This window comes from Haliotis asinina, chromosome 4 (genome assembly GCF_037392515.1).
Source record: "Haliotis asinina isolate JCU_RB_2024 chromosome 4, JCU_Hal_asi_v2, whole genome shotgun sequence".
Lineage (NCBI taxonomy): Eukaryota > Metazoa > Mollusca > Gastropoda > Lepetellida > Haliotidae > Haliotis > Haliotis asinina.
This window is the reverse complement of record NC_090283.1, coordinates 23,417,783-23,433,137: the sequence shown is the minus strand read 5'-3', so window position 1 is coordinate 23,433,137 and position 15,355 is coordinate 23,417,783.

The following is a 15,355-nucleotide window of genomic DNA, read 5'->3' as shown; positions in this document are numbered from 1 at the left end:
GCAATATTACAGCGATATCACGGCGGGGGACACCAGAAAATGGATCTCACACATAACTCTCCTCAGACCGATTTGGCAACGCAGAGGTGCAGTGCCGATTCCCCGGATACACATTTTTTTGTGGAGGAAGGTTTGTGTGCATTGTAAAAGCAATCTCAAGGAACAATGATTACACCCAAATGTATATTTTAAAAATATAACAGACATTAACATATACGAGCAACCGTCTGCCAAAGACATACATGAAATTTCATTGATGTCCTATTACATATTTTCTGCATAAGAACAAAACAAGAGTACAAATATGTGGTTGAACGAAGTGTTTATTACAATAAGGAGTGACAATTGTGTTTTTACCTCGATGCAAACCAGGCAGAGAGTATGAATGAGAGGCATTTAAACAGGTGCCAGGAATGTGTTTTTACAGTCAACTGGAGTAGATGTAGATAGAAGAGTGCGGAGTGGAGAAACCAGAACCTACATTTTCGAAGCTCTCTGAGCGCTAAGATAGTCGTAAGTTAATATTAATGTATGTCACTTTCGACTATCATAGCGCAAAGAGAGATTCGAAAATCCACGCCATGTTGTCTAAATAAGCCGCTTTGATTCGGTTTGTTGTGTAACAATGCACTCAGCAACATAATCTAGTCTGGACCAGTGGCTGACGTAATGAGCATCGATCCGAGCAATTGGGTTGCAATGACATCCTCAGACATAGGTTACTGAAAGCCAGTTCTAAGCCGGATTTTCACGGGTATATGAACGAAAGGGAGAAATCCACATCAAAATCATCGATCAACCGTGATTGGTCTACCATGTCACAACGTGCCATCGGCTCATGAAAAGGTTCCAATAGGTCATCATCCGTTGGTAATTAAACTAATGTAATTAAACTACATACGTCAGATTTTGGACTCCTTAGATCTTAAGGAGTTGCCTTAGATCTTTGGATTTACCGATACATCATACAGGGAGAATATACGCGCCGATCTGACTTAGTTAAAAATGCGTTACGAGATTCAGGTTTGTTCTTCTTCTTGTGATCACAGTCTGTAGTATACCAGATGTCTGTCTGTCTGCAAATATACGAGTCTTCACCAGACAATTCCGCGAAACACATAATGAGCACAAACGCAAGCAGTCGGGTTACAATGACATCCTCAGACATGCAAGTTAACATTAATATTGATATTCTTCATACATACCGTTAACGTTAAACTGGCCCCTGGCACTTTCTTCATAATTGCATGATTATTAGGAAGATACACTTGTACCTGCTTGCATCGCAGGTCGCTGATAGTGGCGAGAAGGAGAACCCTGGGTTATCCATATACGCCTAGTTGACACAGACAGAGTCTGGCAAGGTGCACTCGGAGTTGACATGAAGATCCAATCAAACCTACCACTGAACAGAAGTTCTTATCCGTGGTATTTACGCGATGTACTCACTGTTCCTCTAAATACACTGAAGCAAGGCTAATTCTGCCTTACATAGATATTTAAAATAAATTAAATTAATTAGTCTAAAAACCTGAAAAACTGAATTCTAAACGAACGAGCAAAGGTACATAGGCTGTGTTTCTTGCAATAAGATAAAAATAGCGAAACCTCTCGATGAAATGGAAAATGTATATTGACATTGGAATAGCCTAAACGTGTTCTATCAGCAAAATGACATTGTAACGATGAACAACGATGCAGTTATGACCAGTGTAGAAGGTCCCTACCATGCAAGACGACAAAGGCCATTCAGCGTTGCGGTAGGCCCAAATGCCAGCAGCATGCGTCGTCTTGTCGGAGGTTCATGCTTGTAATGCGACGACCCAGTGATGTGGTTGCTGATGACGTCACCGTCAACGTCCGATTGCGTAGGTGAATAACCACCAGACAGCCATCCTCTGTAACTCTGTAACAAAGAAAAAACCCAAACAAACAAACAAAACAAAACCAAAAAACCAAAACAACAACAACAACAAAACAAACACACAAACTTATCATGCTCCTTCAATAAAAAAGCAGATGAAACTGAAAAAGAAATCATGGTAAAACGATTTAAATGCAATACAAATATTTCGTTTAATACTGAACGACATATGGTTAGATTGCCTCACATTTGCGAGATGCAGTAACTGAGTTTAATTTTCCCCCGCACTCAGCAATGTCCCAGCCATATCTCGACGGTCTGTAAATAATCGAGTCTGAGCCAAACAATCCAGTGATCAACAGCAGGAGCATCGATCTGCGCAACTGGGAACCGATGACATGTGCCAACCAAGTCAGCGCCACTCGATCCCTATAGTCGCCTCTTACGACAAGCATAGTAACCTTTTATGGCATGCATGTGTTGCTGAAGGCCTTCACGGGTCACTACAATATTGCCCTTTGGAATGAGCCGTGTAAGATGTTGGGGTCCAAAGTTACAGCAAGGGAGAGAGATAGATAGATAAAGAGAGAGAGAGAGAGAGAGAGAGAGAGAGAGAGAAAGAGAGAGAGAAAGAGAGAGAGGGGGGGGGAAGAGAGAGAGAGATTTCAAACTTCTCAAGCAGTGTATCATAGGAGTAACTCTATCTACAATATTATTAATTTGAGCAGCCCAATTAGCATCCTTTTAAAATATAAGACCTAAGTGTTCATGTTCATCAACTTCATTTATAGGAATCCCTTCATAAATAATGGGGGCCTGGGGCTGGCACTGATAAGCTGTAGACTCACCAGGAATAAATCCAGATTGCATTGTACTAATGAAATTATTATCTCCAAAATAATTAAACAAGTATTTATCAACACACTTTTCGAAATCTTTAGATACGCAACTAAAGTTTTAGATGCGTGCGTACGTGCATGTACGTTAGTATGTAGGTAAGTATTATGCAAACACGTGTGTGCATTGAGAGAGAGAGAGAGAGAGAGAGAGAGAGAGAGAGAGAGAGAGAGAGAGAGAGAGAGAAACCTCCTTTGAACCATTGAACGATTCGTGTCGGCGACAGGAAAGGGATGCTTGACATGCTATGAATGCAGTACAAACCCAGGCAGACATCAGATGAATCGAAGCTTTAGATTTGCATTGTACCGAGCAAACTATGCCCTGTTCATTAGATTCACGGCTGTTACCACTTAATCGATGGGTATAATACACAGAGCCACATCGCCACACTAGAACAAGATACAGTGCTGTCCTTTGCGGTTTACTCATGAACCGAGCTATTCCACAACGGGTAAATGATTAACAACTAGGGCTCCAGTTTCCCTCAAAGGTGATGCGTTTGGAACTCATTTTTCATTTGATAAAAATATCCCAAAACAATGGATCACAAATTAGTTTTCAGGAAAAACGTTAATTCATATTCTTACCATTAATAGTTAACCAAACTAATGTCTCCAAGGTATAACACACTGGTGAAATACAAAAGTAAGAAACATGTCATATAAGTACACTTTCAAACAACACACAATAACAAAAAACTATTTCACGTGACAATAATTGTTTGCAACTAGAGTTGAGTGAATACTGAAAGAAACAAACAAGGAACGCAAGAACGCAATGCTCATAAAAAACCAACAAAACAAAAAAAAAACAACAAAACAAAACAAAACAAAAACAAACCAACCAAACAAACATAAACAGAAGAAAACCGTGTTTGGCAGCTTAACTCATGAGTTTCGAGGACTTGTAAGGAGGACACATGTTATAAATGTGAAGTCACCTTTTGTTCAAAATTGCCAGTACAATATGGGTACCCGGTGGAATAAGTCATATGACTATCAACCGTCTAGCGCCTCACAGTTTGTGTTATCCGAGGTAATAATAACCTGATTCTGATTACAGTGCTCACTGAGCAGGTAGTAAGGCGGACACTAAGTTCTATATGAATGAATTATTATGTTTTACACATTAAAATGAAAAATGAGGGTTCCGGTGATTGTCGTACAGTCAGTCTGTTTAGGCTCATGATCACCTCAGGGCCCTGACCACAACTGTTTCCAGAGCTTTTCATTGGCATCCATGAGAGGCCGTTTTTCATGTCCACTATCACCCGTTGTTTGAGTTACCTAAATATACGCTTTTCACTATGTCTAAATACATTGTTGTTTATTTTGTTCTTAACATTTCTTCTACTTTACCCATTTCTTCTGTCTGTCCAAACCTTTCAGTTTACCTCAAAGGAATTCATTATTTGGAGAAGTACCCTTCCGTATGTTGTCTTGTACTGTAATTGTAATTTGCTCCAAATGAATGTCTTTTGGACATTGGATTCCCTAACGATTGTACTTGAATGCACAGCTCTATCCAGGACCTTTTCTAGTTTCAGCAAGTTTCAAAAGAACAATTATTTTTAACAACCGTATTCGGTATTGACATAAAATAAGATAGGAAAATAAATAAAAATGAATGAATGTTGCATTTGACACATTAATTAACTTCTGAAAAAAGAAACAATTCAACAAAGCAGTCATTAATTAAGCATGATTCATCAATGACAAGAGATTTTTATGAAATGATGATTGTTTTCTAAAATGATATTTATATTCACACTCCATTAACATTCAAAAATAAAAATAAAAAATGTTACCAGAGGATATCAACATTATTTCCAATAAAACCAGAATAATCAAATTAACTGCGTAACAGAAATACGCTCTAATATTGCTACATCCCGTCGCACATGCGCACAAACCACGGTATCCAACCTCTTTAAGCCACCAGATTTGGTCTCTGAGCTTTTTGTTCAGGTAAGTATATATTTGCACTGCCTTGTCCCAATGCAGCTTAAGCGACATACTATTGTCGCTTTTGCACGCTGTAATAGTGTGATTTTAAAATGATTGGACCAACATGCTCTTGGTCAGGTTCTGTGCCACATCCAGTATGGTTGGTGTCAGTGCCGGAGGACGACAGACTGGGCTGCGGAGTTGATATGGTTTGCTCTTTGTTGTATACTATAGAAATTACGTGTTGCTGGTGAAAATACCAACTAAATCTTACAGTATTCCCAATAAGAATCGACCATGGGTCTACGGAGTGATGAAGTGGCTCTCCATCTACTCGGTAACACCGTCTCCCTGATTAATAGAAATGTACATGTACCTACCCCACCTCCTGTTTAACAGAAATGTCCTGTACATATCCATGCTTGCAGAACAAAATTAACTAACTGAAACAAGTTGTTCGATATGTATAGGGCAAAGTCGACAGCTCCTCGTTTCCAGTGACTCCTTTAGGCCAATGACTGGACATTTTATAGATATGTGTGCTCGTACTGAACCGGTTCCTGCAACAACCTTTGCAGAAAGACAGTCTAGTAGTTTAAGAGAGGTCAATAAATGCAAAACATGACATGAAAGACCATAAAGGTAACAACATAAGCTCGTATTCCTCGACCGGGATTACTCGTAGTACCGTCACCTTGACATGACCGAAACTGCACAGTATATCCCGAGGACGTATCAAAAACCCAAATAGAACAGCCTTTTTTCTCATGAGCTGTTTAGCAGCGGTAGTATTGATTCTTCATTAGATAAATAACCATACATGATCAGGATCATACAACAACGAGCGTCCATATATCCTGGGCATCAAAGGCCACACCTTTCCAAAGTGTTTCTGGCCAGGCAAGTTCTTGTTGCCTGCAATGGAAGGTAAACAGAAGATTGCCTGTTAGAAAAATGTGTCTAAACGTATTTGTAAGTATTTTTGTCAGGATTACTACAGTGGAGTGCATTTAACCCCTTACACATATCGATCTTAACTTATTCCGCGTCTCGGACCAAGGGTTTAACCTGTCATTTCACCTGCTATCACTGCTCTTGAGAGTATGTCTCCTTGAAGACAAAGGGCACTTCTGACACTTCCCCCAGGGGACTGGCACCATCCCTTCAGCTACAACCAATCATACACAAATAAGATTCACAAACACACTGCGTTCTTTATATGCATAATAAATGCTGTGAAGGGTTAAAGCGTGGCATGTCTCTAATAAAAGACTTCTTGTTCTGGAACGGGATAAACACGTCAGCTTAACCAGGATAAGTAGTTCATATTGCAAGACATTTCCCGGGGTAAAGATGAGCACATAAGACGTTACAGTAGATTGGGAATGTAGCAGATCCCAAGATCCCCCGTTCATCATACCTCCACCAATCAGGCCAATTAAATATTGGATAACGTTTTTAAACAAGTCATCCTACCGTTGCTATAATATGATGTTACTATGTGACAAAGAAGGAAATGGAATTGGATAACAGACATTTCAACTTGATTTAATCATTTATGGTATGAACAAAACGTTGAATGTTTGTAGTTGTTTTTAAATATACTCAACAAAAAAAGTTAAGGACCACTCCTATTTTTGTAGAAAATGTAATGATGTTCTTGAGTTTGAATTATGAAATTTGGCCCTGAATAGCCCCGATAGGTATCTGGCTCTCCACTAACTGCCAAGTCCGTGTTGCACGTGAAATTGTGGAATGTTCATTATAAAGGCAACTGAGTCAATTTCAGTTTCAGTCTTCACATTTGTGAGATGCGATTGGGTACGCATATGACATTGGCTGAGCGTCTCTTGACAAAATTTGAGTTTCTTAACATCTTGACAAGCCAAAATGCCCAACAGAAGACATTTATCGATTGAAGAGGCAGCCGAAGCTATTGGTCTTGTGAATGCTGGTCTTTCGTACAGAGAAGTGGGCAGAAGACTCCACGTCAGCCACAGCGTGGTCAGCAGATTACGTGAACGGCATCAGCAGACTGGAACAGTGAAGGAAAGAGCCAGGAGTGGTCGTCCCCGCAAAACTACGGAACGCCAAAAGAGTCCGATTAAAATCAGCCAAATCGATTAATTCTGAGTTCAGAAACATCACTGGCATTCAGTTGTCTGATCAAACCGTTAGAAATAGGCTCCACCATCACAACTTGCGTGCTCGTAGACCAGCTGTTCGTCCACCTTTGGCTGTGCATCACAGAAGAAATCGCCTAGAATTTTGGGGGGCATCTCTCTTGACGGTTCCACAGAACTGTATGTGATTAGGAACGGCAGTTTGAATGCTGTGAGATATCGGGATGAGATCTTGGATCCAATTGTCAGACCGTTTGCAGGTGCTGTTGGCAATGATTTCATACTGATGGATGATAATGCTCGACCTCACAGAGCAAGAATCATCAATGATTACCTTGCAAGGGAATCTATCGTCCGTATGGATTGGCCGGCATACTCACCAGACCTTAATCCGATAGAACATGCTTGGGACACGCTTCAAGCACGCATTTCGCAACTTCCGGTGTCTCCAACAACTCTCAACGAACTTGCAGACGCACTTGTTCAAGAATGGCAACGGATTCCCCATCAACTCCTTCAGAATCTTGTCCTCAGCTTCACCAGACGCTGTCAAGCCGTGATCAACGTTCGCGGTGGGCATACTCGATATTGACATGGTTTCTGTCCAGTTTCGTGGCGTACAGAGACTTCTGTAGAAACGCTGCATAAACCACCACCTCTCAAAAAATCTGTTTATCTTTGAATAAACACATTTTCCTGTTCTTCCTGCGTGTATCCTTTTTCCTGGCAATGTCTTTTATCTGCTTGTAACTGAAAATTGCATACATACAATATACATGTGTGAATATTAGGAAAAATATCCATGAACCTTAACTTTTTTTGTTGAGTCACGGAACATTAAAATGTATTTACCAACAAAAATGGTTTGAAACAATTTCAGCATCTACAACGTGTAATTATTTCGCCATCTTTAAAACACACATTTATACTGAACGTTATTATCCCCCGCAACAACGAAGTTGCCGGAAGAATAGAAAGTTCCCTCAGTACGTTCGTCACTCACCTTGTGACCATGTCTATGACTGATCATCTTATCCGGAGCAGATATTCCAAACGACACAACTTCATAAACCATGGTACATATATCAACCATGGTGCATATATCAACCATGGTACATATATCAACCATGGTACATATATCAACCATGGTACATATATCAACCATGGTGAGGGTCGACGGGATAATATCATATTCCATGGCGTCCCAAAGCGAGATGGATTTGAATCATGGCAGGATTGTGAAAAGCAGTCAGAGAGGTGATCTCCGATAAACTTGAACTTGATGCTGGTAGTATAATTATAAATCGCGCCCATAGGATGATGAAAGGCCAAGCAATAATTGCTAAAATCCCTGATGACCACGACAGACGGAAAATATTCCAATCAGCTAAGAAGCTAAAATCTTCATCAATATGGATATCCGAAGATTTTTCCCAGACTGTGAGGGAAAAACGGAAGCATTTGAAACCTATGATGATGGATGCCAAGAAGGATGAACGACGAACATCAATGCGGTTCGATAAGTTATATATCGAGGATGAGGTGTACACCTATGACATCGATAAGGGGTGTGTCATTCAGCTGAATCGACATGGTACGAGACCACGACAATCACGTGCAAACGTGCAGACGTCAATCGATGATGAATCACGTGAAACAACCTAGGAGTGAGGCCTGGCTCGTGAGTCAGACGCACATAACGGTATATCCGTCTCAAGTGGAGAACGGGTTAACTGTATGTGTTGGAACATAAACGGGCTTAAAAATAAACTACATAACAGTGATTTTATCTCTGTTTGTTCCAAATATTGTATCTTCGGTTTATTAGAAATTTGGAAAAGTGTTGATAAAGATAGTATCGAAGCTGCGTTCCCTTCGTTCACAGTGTTTGTGAATTATAGAGACTATAACCCAAGAGGAGGGGTTGCAGTGTGTGTACATTCCTCAGTTATTAATGGTGTGAAAAAGGTTATTACCCATTTTAATGATATGATATTTCTTGTGTGTGACAGGAATGTATTCTCCTTTACTCATGATATTATCCTTGCATTTATTTATATACATCCTATAAACACATCAGTACAAACTGATAACAGACTTTATAAAGGTATTGAATACTTTGAAAGGTCGTTAATGTCTGTCGTGTATGATTTTCCCGGATATGAAATTATTGCATTTGGTGATTACAATGCAAGAACTGGTACTTTACTTGATTATGTGATTGATGATGATAATAGACACATACCATGTCTGGAGGATATGCACTATGTATCAGACGCCTATAATATACCACGTAGGTCTAGAGACAAGGTGTATACTCAGTTCGGAAAGGAGCTAACCGAATTATGTGCTACCTTTAATATTCATATGTTAAATGGCCGGTATCAGGGTGATTATAATGGCGCTTACACGTGCTTCCGAGGAGAGGGGGCGAGTTTAGTCGACTATTGCTTATGTTCCAGTAGTATATTCTTGTATGATATTGACTTTTGTGTTGAAACACGGTGTGACTCTGACCATTTTCCGATTGTAATGACTATGCCAAAGAATGCGATTGTTTATATAGAACCAAATCGGGAGGAAGCGGTTAATACATCAACTTTACCCAGATTCACATGGAATAATAGCACGGGTGCTTCTCTTGTTACTAACTTGTCGAATCTTCTTGAAAATTTTACATTAGCGGATTGTGAGGCCTGTTGTTTGAATGATATTGATGTGGCTGTTGACACTTTTGTGAACATCATTCAAGAATCTGCTCGACTTTGTGGTCTTCAGAAGCACTTATCTACTCGACATCGTCAAAGATTTGAAAATAACAACAAATGGTATGACGATGCGTGTACTGCGTTAAAACAGAAAAAGTTCAAGACGTTGGATATTTTCAGAAGAACGGGGGATAAAGAAACTCTTAAAGAATACCAACACGTTAGAAATGAATACCGACGTGTGTGAAGAAACAAGAAAAGTGTATATGAAGATGCCTGTGTAAATGATCTCGTGGCCACCAGTAATAATGGTAAATTATTTTGGAGAAAGCTCAAATCATTAACTCAAAGCAAAGGATAAGACAAATAGAGATGATATCCCAACCGGAGGAGTTGACTGAGTACTTTAAACGAGTTCTTAATCTGACGGATATTCAAGTGGACCCTGATAATATGGAGTCTGCAACTTTATATGAATGCAACCACACTGAGGAGAACTGTAACGTCTGTCAAGACGTAACCTTAAATAGCATTTTGAACTCTCACATAGAGAGTGAAGTATATAGTGCCATAAATAGGCTAAAATGCGGGACTGCACCTGGACAAGATGGTCTACCGCCGGAAATAATTATGAAATGTTGTAGTACTTTAGTTCCATATTTGACAATATTATTTAATTGTATCATGCGTACGGGAGTGTTTCCTTCTACGTGGGCTAAAAGTAATATTATACCTTTACATAAGAAGGGAAGTGTGAAAGACGTTAATAATTATAGAGGTATATCCTTGATAGACATGCTGGGAAAAATTTTGACTGCGGTTATGAATGACAGATTAGCTCAGTTTGCCGATTTGTATGAGAAGACCCCAGAAGCACAAGCTGGATTTAGACGCGGATACTCTACTGTAGATAATATTTTTACTCTACAATGTTTGGTTCAAAAATATCTATCTAAGAAGGGCATGAGATTTTATTGCATTTTTGTAGATTTCAAAAAGGCTTTTGACTCTATTAACAGGAAACTTCTTTGGTACTCCATAATGAAGAATGGTGTTCATGGTCGTATAATTGTTTTGTTAAAAAAACATGTATTCTAAAACTCTCTAACACTACAGTGTCGGAGTTCTTTGATTCATTAAGTGGTGTTCGTCAATGTTATTTTCCATGTTTATGTTAGAACTTCAGAATATGATAGAATCGTCCACTCTTAGAGGTATATCGGTTGGCCAAGAATTTATGGAAATATTATTATTACTATATGCGGATGATTTGTGTTTAGTTGATGACAGTGTCATGGGACTGCAGCGGAAGATAGATATTCTTGATAGTTTTTGCAATAAGTAGGGTCTTTAAGTTAATTTAGATAAAACGGAAGTCATGGTTTTCAGAAATGGTATATTAAGGCATTATGAAAAATGGTTCTTTAGTGGCTCTCAGATAAAGGTTACTACGTATTATAATTATTTGGGCATTTTGTTTTCAAACAGATTGTCTTGGTCAAAGTGTGTAGACACGTTAGCTGTCAAAGGCAACAAGGCACTGTTTTTGATCAAAAAGTTACTTTTTATGCTCCCGGGATTGCCAGCTAATATTGCATTTAAACCATTCGGCATCAAAATTAAGCTAACAGGTGCTGAAGTCTGGGGATTTCAGAGATATTTAGTGTTAGAATCATTACATTCTAATTTCTGTAAGTTTGTGCTGGGCGTTAGCAAATATAATTCTAGCAACGCTGTTTTGGCAGAGTGTGGTAGACATCGATTGTATATAGATTATCATGTTAAATGTGTTAAGTATTGGTGCAAACTTTTGAGGATGGATAATAGCAGATATCCCAGGCAGTGTTATCTTTTAATGAAACAACTCGATGAATCTGGCAGGACAACATGGGCGAGTGGTCTAAGGCAGCTACTTTTCAGCTTTGGATTTGGTGATGTGTGGTGGTTTCAGGATATTGGCGATATGGATAGGTTTTTAATGCTGTTTAAGCAACGCATATGTGAGTGTTATGTGCAAGTAATGTTTGATAACATAAGTGCATCTTATAGGTTAAAACATTATCTCCAGTTAAAATCATGCTTTGATACAGAATATTATGTCATGAATGTTAGAAACTGGGAGTTGAGGAGATGCTTTTGTTTGCTTCAATTAGATGAGTTGCCTGTTCAAACAACCATTGGACGAACGTATGGTATCGATAAACGATTGTGTGTCTGTAAGTATTGTAATGATAAGATAGTTGAAGATGTTATGCACTTCTTATTTGTGTGCCCAATGTATAATTTGGTAAGGGCTAGATATATACCATCAGATTCTCTATTTTCCGATAACCCCACTGCTTACCCATATAAGCAACTAGTATGTAGTAAAGATCATCAAACCATACTCAATGTATCAAAATATGTTAAACATTGTTTGTCTCTCCGCAGTGCATAATCATTGTCACTAATGCTATATCACAATGTTAATGTTCACAGACGTACATGGGCCGATTGCCTAAAAACGAATAAAACGGTTGTTGTATTTATGGTACATATATCAAGCATGCGCCTCTTGAGGAATCAGACACTGATGTCGATTTATTTTTCGCGGTTTTCATGTAAACATGGCTTAGTCTGTGGCTGTCATCTTGTTCGAAGCAGATCTCCTAAACAATAGATGCTTGCTTCATCACTCTTGGTACATATGTCAACAATTATCCTTAGATGTGCCTTGAGGGGCTTAGACATAGATTTGAATTATATTTTTGCGGTTTTCATGAAAACGTGCCAGGCTCCCAAACTTTAGCTTTACCAAACTTGATACACATGTTCACCATATTCACCACGATCCCTAGATGTGCCTTTTGAAGGTTACACCAGATTATGAAGTTTATGTTTTGTGGTTTCCATAACAACAAGTCTGACATTGACTGACATTTATGGTTGTGCTCTTTTCCGAATTAGAAATTTGATCTTGAATATAGAAGCGTGTGTTATAGCACCGTCATAGAAGACGAATATCATTTTCTTCTAGTATGCCCAACATATAATACTATACATAACAGATATGTTAAAGAAATCTATATTGTCCATTCATCAATCGATGAACGTTCGTTTCTGTTGTCAAATGAATTTGCAAAAGAAAATGCGGTTTTCATTTATCAAAGCATAGTGATAAGAAGACTGTACATATGGAATCTACTATAGGCATCTGACCTCCTCAATAGTGAAATAAAGATTGATTGACTGATTGAAAGAATGGGTCTTCAATCTTAAGACCTAAGAAAAAATATAACATACAGAAACGGTTATATGAGCATAAAGAATCCCTTTTGTCTTGCGGAATGACAAAGACAGGAAAAGCTAATATATTATTGGACGTCTGGGTTCATTTGACGATTGGAAAGTTGCAATCAGTCTACCGTAGAGATGACTGACTGTCTCGAGTACTTTTGGGCCAAATCAGTCGTCCGCAGGGTGTGGCTTTACATTGGTAAACAGACACGCATTTCCTTGAAGGGTTGTTTTCATTTATGTGACATGAATTATGCATCTGTTATTGCATTGTTGTGGAGATTGTTATCAATTATTAACGTTTTATTTAGATATATTCATACAACAGCCTATTCACACTATGGGATACGTCTCATTTCTATACATTATTTATCTGCCGTGAGGGACGAGAGAGTTGATTTTCACATACAGTGAAGAAATTAGTTGAGGTGAGTGCACATCACTGCTTTCTGTGTCCGGAATGACGCCTTTTTGCTCTCTGAAACAAAGTCTCTAAACTGGGTGGTGTATTCACAATATACTGACGTACAATCGGCTAAAGTTCGAGAACAGTCTTTATGCCGGAGCAACACATACAGACACACGCACGCATACATGGTTATGTATGTTGATTGTTGTATATTTATGTAAACAAAACTTTGGCTCTGAGTACATGTAATTCTGTTAGAAACAAACAATTATTCTTATATTGAAAAAGTGTGCCAGTCAGAACCTGAGGAAATCTAGACTTGTTTCATTAAACACTTCAGCTTTGCAGAAAGGGCTGGGCAATGGGGAGAATAATACGGCTCACGACTGGCATACAGGCTAATGAACGTGTGTATGTATGTATGTATGTATGTATGTATGTATGTATGTATGTATGCATGTATGTATGTATGTATGTATGTATGTATGTATGTATGTATGTATGTATGTGTGTGTGTGTGTGTGTGTGTGTGTGTGTGTGTGTGTGTGTGTGTGTGAGCGTATAGTAACACCTAAACTATATGAGAGAGAGAGAGAGAGAGAGAGAGAGAGAGAGAGAGAGAGAGAGAGAGCGTTAAACTTACGTGCTCATTAAAGGGAAGGCAACTTGTTTACATCACAACTGGACCAGAATGCATATTCCTCCAAACAAGAGCACTCTTCTAGTGACAGACCTTTTGCATAAAGTCGGTGCGATTTCCCGCTTTATTCGGTACAACTTGTCAGGTGACTGCTGGCTTGCATATAATTTCACTACATTGTATGTAATTATATCCAGCACCACCAATAATCACCCACATCACTGGACGCACACGTATTTAGGAGGGTGTCACTAGAGCTAAACATGTTTGAATTTTACAGTATATTTAATAACACGGAAACTAAATATAATAACATTAATGTACTTGGTTTTGTGTGTTATGTGTATTTAATGATGTCTTACTGCAATGCGATTTAGTAGAACAATTTATATTAAGTAGTATCATCAATATCCAAATACTTAATTATATTAATATTAATATTATTTAATGTTTATAGCATTATATCATACATTTTGCATTTGATAGTTGCTAGGTAGGCCAGTGACACTTTAACCATCCTAGTGTTACAGCTTGGAAGAAATGACAATCCTGAAGACAAATAAGCACGCGTTGAGATTTAAGACTGAATAGACCCTCAAAGACCAATTTTTACAGAAAGAGATCAAAATCGCCTTTTTATCGTATTCTAAAAAACAGTATAGAATTTGAGAGATACCTCTTTCTGCCAAGACATATCTATTTCCCGATTTTAAGATTCAGAACAAGTAATCATCACCTCCCTGTAGAAGTTGACCGTTGGGCAAATGTTCCTCGAAAATATCGTCTGTGTACTTTATGTAATTCGCATGCAGTGGGAGATGAATTTCATTATCTGTTCAAGTGCGATGCTTTACTGCAGTATAGACAAAAATATTTACCTTCGTACCTGAATTCATTATCCCTTTAGAAAGTCGTCAAACCGTTCTCCTCTAAAAAACACGCAATCTTATAAAATCTTGCTGTGTACATTAATGTAATATTTAAGACTACAATGAGTATATTTATATATATTTATATTTATTTGTATTCTCATGTACCACCGTTGGTGGTGTTTTGAGTAATGAATTGAATTTAACTGAACTGAGACACTAGATAATTTGGGTAAAACCCTGGGGACACGAAAATGATGATTCAGGAATGATACTCCGTGCAACAATAACGTTTCAGATGTTCTGTACAACGGAAACGCATGAGTACTCGGTGTTTCTTAATTGTATGTACATAACGGAACAGAACAACAGCCTAGGTTTTCCAGAAAGTCTTCCAGTTTCTCACAGGACATGGTCCTAAAGGCTTATGAACAACTAAAGCCACCATGTGTTGCTTTTTACTGAATAATGTACACACACACACACACACACACACACACACACACACACACACACACACACACACACACACACACACACACACAAACAAACAAACAAACACACAAACAAACACACACACAAACAAACACACACACAAACAAACACACACACAAACAAAC